General features: G+C 41.2%; 1 long non-coding RNA gene across 1 annotated transcript; it reads right to left on the bottom strand.

Annotated features, from left to right (window-relative positions):
- Positions 1 to 4,172: 4,172 nt before the first annotated feature.
- LOC128084399 (uncharacterized) lies at positions 4,173 to 7,396 on the bottom strand. The gene is made up of 2 exons (XR_008208514.1): positions 6,859 to 7,396; positions 4,173 to 6,754 (listed from the first exon to the last, which is right to left on the bottom strand). It is a non-coding gene; the product is annotated as an uncharacterized LOC128084399 (long non-coding RNA).
- Between the last annotated feature and the right edge of the window lie 758 nt (positions 7,397 to 8,154).

Genomic DNA, 8,154 nt, shown 5'->3' on the forward strand with positions numbered 1-8,154 from the left:
TTAAAAAGGGCTATTGTTTTGTTCTATAGAAAGAGATTATATTCAAACATGTATACAGTTTTGTAGCCAGAAATGCAGAAGCACCACATAAATAGTTGTATGTCAAAGGTCACTTACTATAGAGAATACTTATGGAAAATAAAATGCTGTCGCTAGAAAGCTGATAATAAATGGCTGTGGAGTGTCTGGGAAGGGCAAAATTGAGATTCCCAAATATCTTAATTGAACCAGGTCTTTTTTTCTTCAATACAGGCAAAAGCGTAAGAAATATACTTGGCATTTAGTTGCAAAACAATGCTAAAAATAATCCAAGTTAAGTGATTAAGAAAAAATGGCTCTGGATTATGTGGTTATCAGAGTAATAAAAGGAGAATACTGATTAGCATGCCAAATCTGTAGTACCATACCAATCCAATTCTCTCCTTCGGTAATTCTTTTTTGTAGCCGTAGTAACAAAAGGAAACTTAAGTCATCCAGACATTTGCAGTTCCTATATTTTTTTTTTTTTAAATAAGTCTTAATTTCTCTATCTAAGAAGCTCTGTTTTCTACATATAGCACTCATAATCATACTTTCCTACATTTAAATGTGATGAAATGTCCCTAGGCATTAATTAATTTCTACATAATTCATTCATATTTCATTTTAAAAGGTGTGCTTCTGCTTATATTACTGTATGAAGAGGCCTTGAAAACAAGCTCCAGTACTCAGAATTCATATCTATAATGAAAGTACTTCACTAAATAGAAAAGGTTTTGTTGTTTTTTAATTTTTGAAGAAGTTGAAAAGATTTTCATGCTATTGCAAAATAAAGTGAAAGAAATAATGATTAGAAATATTCCCAGAAAGGAAATTCACAGTATTCAAATACTGCAGGAATAGTCTTAAAATATTTAATGGTTGGACTAATATAGGTTAGAATTGGCCCCAGGTAGTCTCTAAGCTGCTCAAAACAGAGCCAGCCCTGGCTGCTCAGTCCTTTGTGCATTTGAGTCTTGAAAACTTCTAAAGCTGGATTCTGCACAGCCTCCTTAACAGCCTGGTCCATCACTTATCTATCCTCTGTTGAAAAAAACATTTTCCAATAGCCAGGACCTCACCTACTTCAGTTTTTTTGCTTGTATCTTGCCTTTGTGCCACTGATTATTGAGGCTCTGTCTTCTTGGTCACCTCTCCATCGGCACTTGGGTTGTAGTTGGGTTTTTCTAAACCCATCCCTCCTCCCAGTGGATGAACTGAAAAAAGGTCATTAAAAGCAGCATTAAACAGGGAGGTCCTAGGGTAACCCCCTGAAGAGCACATAGCTGGCCTCCAGGCAGGGCATGTGCTATTAACCACCCACCCATTGGGCCTGAGGGCCCAGGCAGGTTTTCACCCATCTAGTAGACCACCCATCCAGGCCAAAATGTTCCAACTTGCATACCAGTATGCTGTGGGAATAGAAAGAGTTCTTCTGGATTTCTATGAGTATTATTATTATTATTTTACTAAAGTCCATATTTCTACACTAAAGAAAAAAACCTCTATTAAATTCCACTGCAATATTTTTAGGTCACACGCTAAGAAGTATTTACTCAGACAAAAGTCACTTCATTTTTTGCACCTTGTATATAATGCAGTTTATTGATTTTATGCAGTAAATTTCATTGTGTTTCTTTTCTTTCTCTGAAGTATAAAAATGAGTGAGAAATGCTATGCAGAGCTGCTCTCAAATGAACTGTCTTTTACTTGATACCTTGTCTCGAGAATGATTTGTATTCAAATTTATCTGGTTTGGAAACAGGTTGTCCAGAGAGCTGGTGGAAGCCCCATCTTTGGAGACACTGAAGGTCAGGTTGGACAGAACTTTCAGCATGCTGAATGTCCCTGCTCATTGCAGTTGGACTAGATGACCTTTAAAGGTCCCTTCCAACTCAAATTGTTCTATGATGCTATGATTTTGTTACTGTCAGAGCCTGTGAAACTTTGTAGTTGTGTAGAGGAGATTGAGAAATGGAAGTTTTGGGTTAGCAGATAACCTAAGCAGTTTAGGGATGGAGGCCCTCAAGCACATGATTTCATCCTGAGTCCTTTGTGCAGTGTGCTTGCTTACAAGCAGGTGAATGGATACGTAGAAAATGTTCTCTCTTCTCCACCCTCCAAAAGAGTTGGTACCTTCACAGCTCTGTGTTGCGTAGGTTCAGCAGCACAAATGACTTCAGAGTCTCAAGAAGCGATGCTGCCCACTCTTCAGAGGTCCAAGATCAACAGCTTCAAATTTTGATCACACCAAACACCCAGCAAAGAGCTGTTGTGACAATCCCATGAGAATCTCACAGACTGCAGCCCATAACTACTTCTACAAGGGTTTTAACGTGATTGTAACATGACAGGATGTTCATTTCTGCACTCTGAAAATACTTTAATATCTCTTACTCTTTTTCAGATGCATTTTCAATGTTTGCACCACTGTTTTCCTTTTCTTTCTTTACTCTAGATATAAGTTACCACTGGAAACTGCTTTCCTTTTGTAACCAGACATTTCAATTTGAGGGGCAGAATGTATGATATCTGACAGAGCTTATGCCAAAAAGAAGGAATACAACATTACATGAGAAATAAAGATGTAAAGATGAGAAAAAAGAAATCTTCAATTTGAGGCAAAGGATTCTCTATATGAGAAGCTCTAAGCATAAAATCACTGTCAATTTAATAATTGTATCATACCAAAAAGTCAATTTACCTTTGACATACCACACAAATATTTTAGTTGGTGCTTGTTTCTTTTGTTATGCAGAGAATCTCTTAATTATTCTTGAACACCACTATTAATCTCATCTTTTACATTCTTGCCACTGACTCTTTTCATGTTGAAGTCAGCAGATACATTTTTACTGAGCCTTCTGTCTGTCTGTTCAGGCTTTAATCTGTCTCCTCCATTGTAGAAGCAGATCTTTCTCCTTGTTTTCTACTTTTTCTTAAGTTCGAGCAGTTGTTCTTTTCTATACCCCCACCTTGCAATATAATGTTGTAATTCTTCTATCTAAATCACGTGAACTCATGTAAAATTTTCCTCTCTAAAATTAAGAATTATTTTTTCTGGAATTTTGTAGCCTATCAATAACCTGAAAGAAGCTCAAGTCAGAAAAATGTGGAAGAACAGTCGCCTAATACTCACTTTAAGGCTCCATATCCCAAACTACAGCCCTCAGAAGCCCCTTATAACTCTGGAGTCCCCTGAATTCTTTATTTGTGCCATTTTTGGAGCCCTCAGCACGCTGCCAGGCTGGTGTGGCTGTCCAGCGTCTTGAATGGAGCAGATTGAGTTGGGTTGATGGATGCAGGCTGAAGACGCAGCTGCCTTTAGCCACCTGCCCATGTGAAAACCCACTACTTTCTGAAGGCTTTACATTCTTTTTTTTTTTTTCCCTGGGAATCTCAGAACTAGCTTAATGTGGAGTGGCCCAATCACTATTTATATTTAAGCCTAATTTGGATTCATAAGCAAGGCATTCCTCAGCCTGTTTCACCTAAGGGGCTTTATCCAGCTGGCATGCTCGTAGCATGACTAATGGTGCAGATCAAGAGAGAAGTGCAGAAGGAGGAGGTGTTGGGAGTCCTCATTCATTCCTTCAGAAGTACTAGCAGCAGGCAATACGGGCAGCCTGGCTCCAGTTTCTAGCTGGCAGAGGGATTTGTTTTATGTCCAACTTTTACCCTAATCTTCCACTTAAAAGGTATTCTAATTCGGCTTACCTCTATGACACAGCTCAATATTTTAAAGGAATATCTTTTTATTTCCATAAGTAAGTGGGGCAGAACCACGCACAGGATTAGTGCCAGAATAGTTGCGTTATTGTGATGTCCTGGGGCAGTTAGAACTCTTGTACTGGAAAAGGAGGGGTGTGAGCTCCATTCCTTACTAGTGGTTATTTTAAAAGTTTTAGTTGATGATTGAATTAAGAAAAAAAATAAGAATCACGAACATTAGCCTCCTGGCTGCTGTAAATCTCAGCTGGATGCCTAATGATGCTCACAGATTGAAGAGGAAAGGGATGTACCTGCCTCACTAGGAATTATACTTTCCTGCACACCTGCCCTTCCTCTAAAAGGTCTTTTCCATCTCCCTCTGGATTTAGACCCAGAATTTACTATTCAGTCCATGCATTCCCAAACTATACTGATACCCAAGGGCACAAAACGAGATATGCCCTGAGGCACAGGACCCAGCAGATGCATTTAAAAAGCTTTGTGTGCACAAAACTGGCTATTAGAGTGGTATTTGAAAATGAACAGAACTGAATGTTGGTATGCACATTTGACAGCAGTGTGTATGAAGCATGCAAAGAGCAGGTCTTGCTGTTTGTGTGTCTAATTCAGCCTGCAAAGCAGTGGGTAAGAAAGGTTAAGTCAAGGTAATTTGGACCCTTCGGAGTCTTTTTATACCATTTGGCAGAATACCTTTTAAAAGACTTTTTTTCACTTTAGTGCTCTTGAAAGGGAAAAGGCACTTAAATCATTGGAATGGGTTCAGTGTATGTTCTTTTTAACAATATCTATGTGCTTTAAAAAATAATACTTAGTAAACATTCCTACTACAGATGTACATTCTCCACATGGAAGAGAGGAGTGCAATCTGTATAACATTCCCAATTTAAAACCATAACAAATAAGATGTTACGCAGAGCAGCTACCTCTGAATCAGGCCAAAGGGAATAGAAGACCTCTCAATAAAGTTTAGGTCAAGATACTCTTTACACTGCACAGAGCATTATCTAATCTTTACAGCATTGACTTACAGGTGTAGTTGGGATGTGTTTTTGCAGCTCATCTGCTACGTAACACAGTGGCAAGCTAAGGACAGATTTCTGTGCTACCTGTGCGTGGCAGAGTCAGCATGCAACCCTGAATTTTAGCGCTGTGATGAAACAACAAACAAGGACAGAGAAAACTTGTTTTTGGCAGACTCTTTCTTAAAGCTGACGTGGGATTTTAAATATGAGTAACTTCAACGTGAAGCGTATCTGCAGGCTGTAACTGGGTGATTTAGCCACCAAGTTGTTCCTGCTCAAGTTAAAGCAGAAAAGCTGTCAGTGCTAAAGCAACTGAGGGGAGCATCAAGATGTTGAGAGATCAAGATTTGTCACTGAAGCATATTTTCCCGAACTCTAAAGAAACGAGAGAGATCTTTTTTCTCTTATAAGTGTATCTAAGACAGAACATTCACCAGATCATCTTTGGAACTTCAGAAACTTGAAAGCGTGCTGTATGGGAAGTGTAGAAGTGCATAAACCTTCTGACTTCAGCCAGCAAAATAAAAGGGAAATTTAATACCCCAATAGTATTAACATTGTATTTACAGCTGCTGCTGCTGCCCACATGAAAAAATGTTTCCCAAGGGCTGAGATCAAAGGTACTGCCACAGTGTGACATACGGGAGGACTACGCTATAATAATTTTACAGATTGTGTCCAGTGAAAATGTGTGCAATATAAACTGCAGGTGTTCATAAACAGAGAATGAAGGATCCAAAATTTATTATTATTATTTTTTTAATACAGGTCAAATTTTAAATTAGCTACTAGCTTCAGCTGTGCAGCTGCCCCATTTATCTATGACTAGCAAGGAAGATGTATAATCAAAGAATCCTAGAATTTTGGTGGGACCATGAGTCCTATGCAACTACTAACCAGAATGTTGTTAATAGTAAGTTTTCCATTTGCTATGATTTTTTTTGTTTGCTTTTTTGTTTGTTTTGGTAATTTGTTTTTGCCACGATCTTAGATACCTCATACTTCAGGAAATTCAGAAGTGGAAGGTTCTCTCTAAAAATCAAGGCGAACCCCAAAGTTATTCTGCAGAATTTCTCAGGTGGAGGAAACTGTGCTGTCCCTCTGCTTTATTTTGCCCACTGCTCTGCACGAGGGAAGCATTGCATCTAGAAGAACAGAGGAAAGGCAGCAGCCCCCTCACCAGTCATTGCAGCTATGTCCCAGAGCAGCGTACAGGCTGGTGCCCTCGTGACTCCATTGGTGTTAATGGGAGCCAGGCAATTCTTCCTCCATATACTATCCTCCAAATGCATCCACTGAAATCATTGTAAAAGCCATTGAAATTAGTCCTCTGCAAAACTTGTGCTGGGAAATCAGTCGGAGAGCTGCCAAGCACGCATAGATTTCCATGGAAAAGCTCTGCCTGAATACTGATAGATGTGATGGCCTGGCATACTGCAAAAATTGAAGCACCTGGAGGGGAAGGAGGGTGATGTGGAAAGTGCCTGCCTCACACGGGCTCTGAAAAGGCTAGCTTTGTAGAGGCATCCTCAGGCAGGCATTTTCTCAGCACAATGTATCAAGAGCTGCTAAAAAACACCAGAACCAGTCCTCTGCAGTTTGCATCCCTAGCAAAACACTGCTGACTTATTCTGCCGTCCCAGTCTGCTGCAGAACAGCTGTGCAGCCCAGTTACATCTCTCTTGGGAACATGAAAGGACATCCACTCATTACAGAAGGCTAACCACTAAAGCCTCCCGCACAGCTCCTCTCCCAGCAGGGAGAGCGGTGGTATTCCTGCTGCCCCCAAGGTATGGGGAGCAGGTCCTGAGGGAGCTGCCCCACAGCAGGCAGTGGCTGTGAGGAGGGTCTGCTACATCTGGGAACAGGGCCCCTGGGAATTTGCTCATTGCCTTCTGCCATGGGTGGTCCTGTCTCTGATAATGTCTGAGGGGAATGTTTATTCCCAGGTAGGTATTGCAATAGATGGTACAAAATTGTTTCTGGAATGAAAACAAGAAGGGGTGGGAAGACAGCCCTCACAGCCTCCTTACTTGCACTGCTGCAAGTTTGTAATAATATTGCTGCCATCATCAGAGCTACATACTGCAATATCCTGGGAGAGAAGAGCCAAGTTCTTTCTTATTTCCAAAGATGTCTTGAATTCCTTGACTCTTCAAATGAATAAGTGAAGATAGATGGTTCCAGGTTACGCCAATTTTCAGTTATTCTTGTGCATGCCTGGAATCACCAAGTTATTAACAGTGGCCTATTTTCTCACTTCCTATATTCCTGCAGCTGTGTGGTCCCCTGCAGCCTGGGCAGCCTTCCATGAGCTGTAAAACAAAATGAGGATGCCCTAATTTAGGTTTTGTTTCAGATTTGCCTGGAGCACACTGGTTGGCCAATAGCTCAGGGCGACATGATGCCGGCACACGGGGAGCCTGCCCCTGAACTGATGGCAACCAGCTCTGGTGCATGGATACATCAGGTAAAAGATTTCTGGATTGAATGCTGTTTTGTTTTTGTGGCAGCACAGAAAGATACTTCTCTGCTTATTTCTTTGTCCTCATCAAAGCCAAATAGTCTGCAGACAGTGTGGCTGGATACAGGAAACTGAGTTCTGTGCTTCAGGGTATGATGTGATCCCTGCAGAGAAAGACATCTCTCCTCACACATTGCCCATGCCATTGCACAAGCAACTGTGGGCAGCCCTGTATGTGTACTGAGGCAGGGGACAGCAAGAGTGACTTTCCTTCTCCTTTCTTCATCCCTCACTGACCGCAGGAGGGAGCTGCGTGGCACATGGAAGCATCTGTGAGGGTTAAAGTGTCACATGGCCTTCCTTCTAGCAATCCTGCCCTAACCTGCACAGTCTATTTGTCTGTCTGTCACTCAAAACAGATTTAGAAACTAAGCGAGTATTTGAGTAAGGGATGGCGTGACTTAGGAAGATCTGAGAAGGATTGGCTTGTCTGGGGCTTGGCGTGTGCTTACTGAGCTCTATATAACACTACAGAAGAAAGAGGAGATAGAAAGTTTCCAAACTGAGATCTGAACCAAAAGAGGAAGCAACCAAATCAAGCCCAGTCAATCACAGGAGGCACCAGTATCAATGTTCCCCTCTATGGAGGGGAAGAAATGGAAATGGATGTCCTCATGTCTAGAACAGAAAGAAGAAGAAATGGAGGAAGTAAAAGAAGATACAGGTGAGGGCTCCTCCCCACAACCACCACCACCAAGAAAGGCAACTGAGAAAAGTAAGAGACATGGAGAGGAGAGTGAGGAGGAGGAAGTCGCTGTTACCACTATTCATCGACCCCTGAAGATGACAGAAATCCACAGCTCAAGGAGTTTATATGGCACCTGAATGAAACTATAGCCACCTGGCTCCTGGACAGTG

This window comes from Tympanuchus pallidicinctus, unplaced genomic scaffold (genome assembly GCF_026119805.1).
Source record: "Tympanuchus pallidicinctus isolate F22 unplaced genomic scaffold, pur_lepc_1.0 scaffold26, whole genome shotgun sequence".
In the NCBI taxonomy this organism is placed as follows: Eukaryota; Metazoa; Chordata; class Aves; order Galliformes; family Phasianidae; genus Tympanuchus; species Tympanuchus pallidicinctus.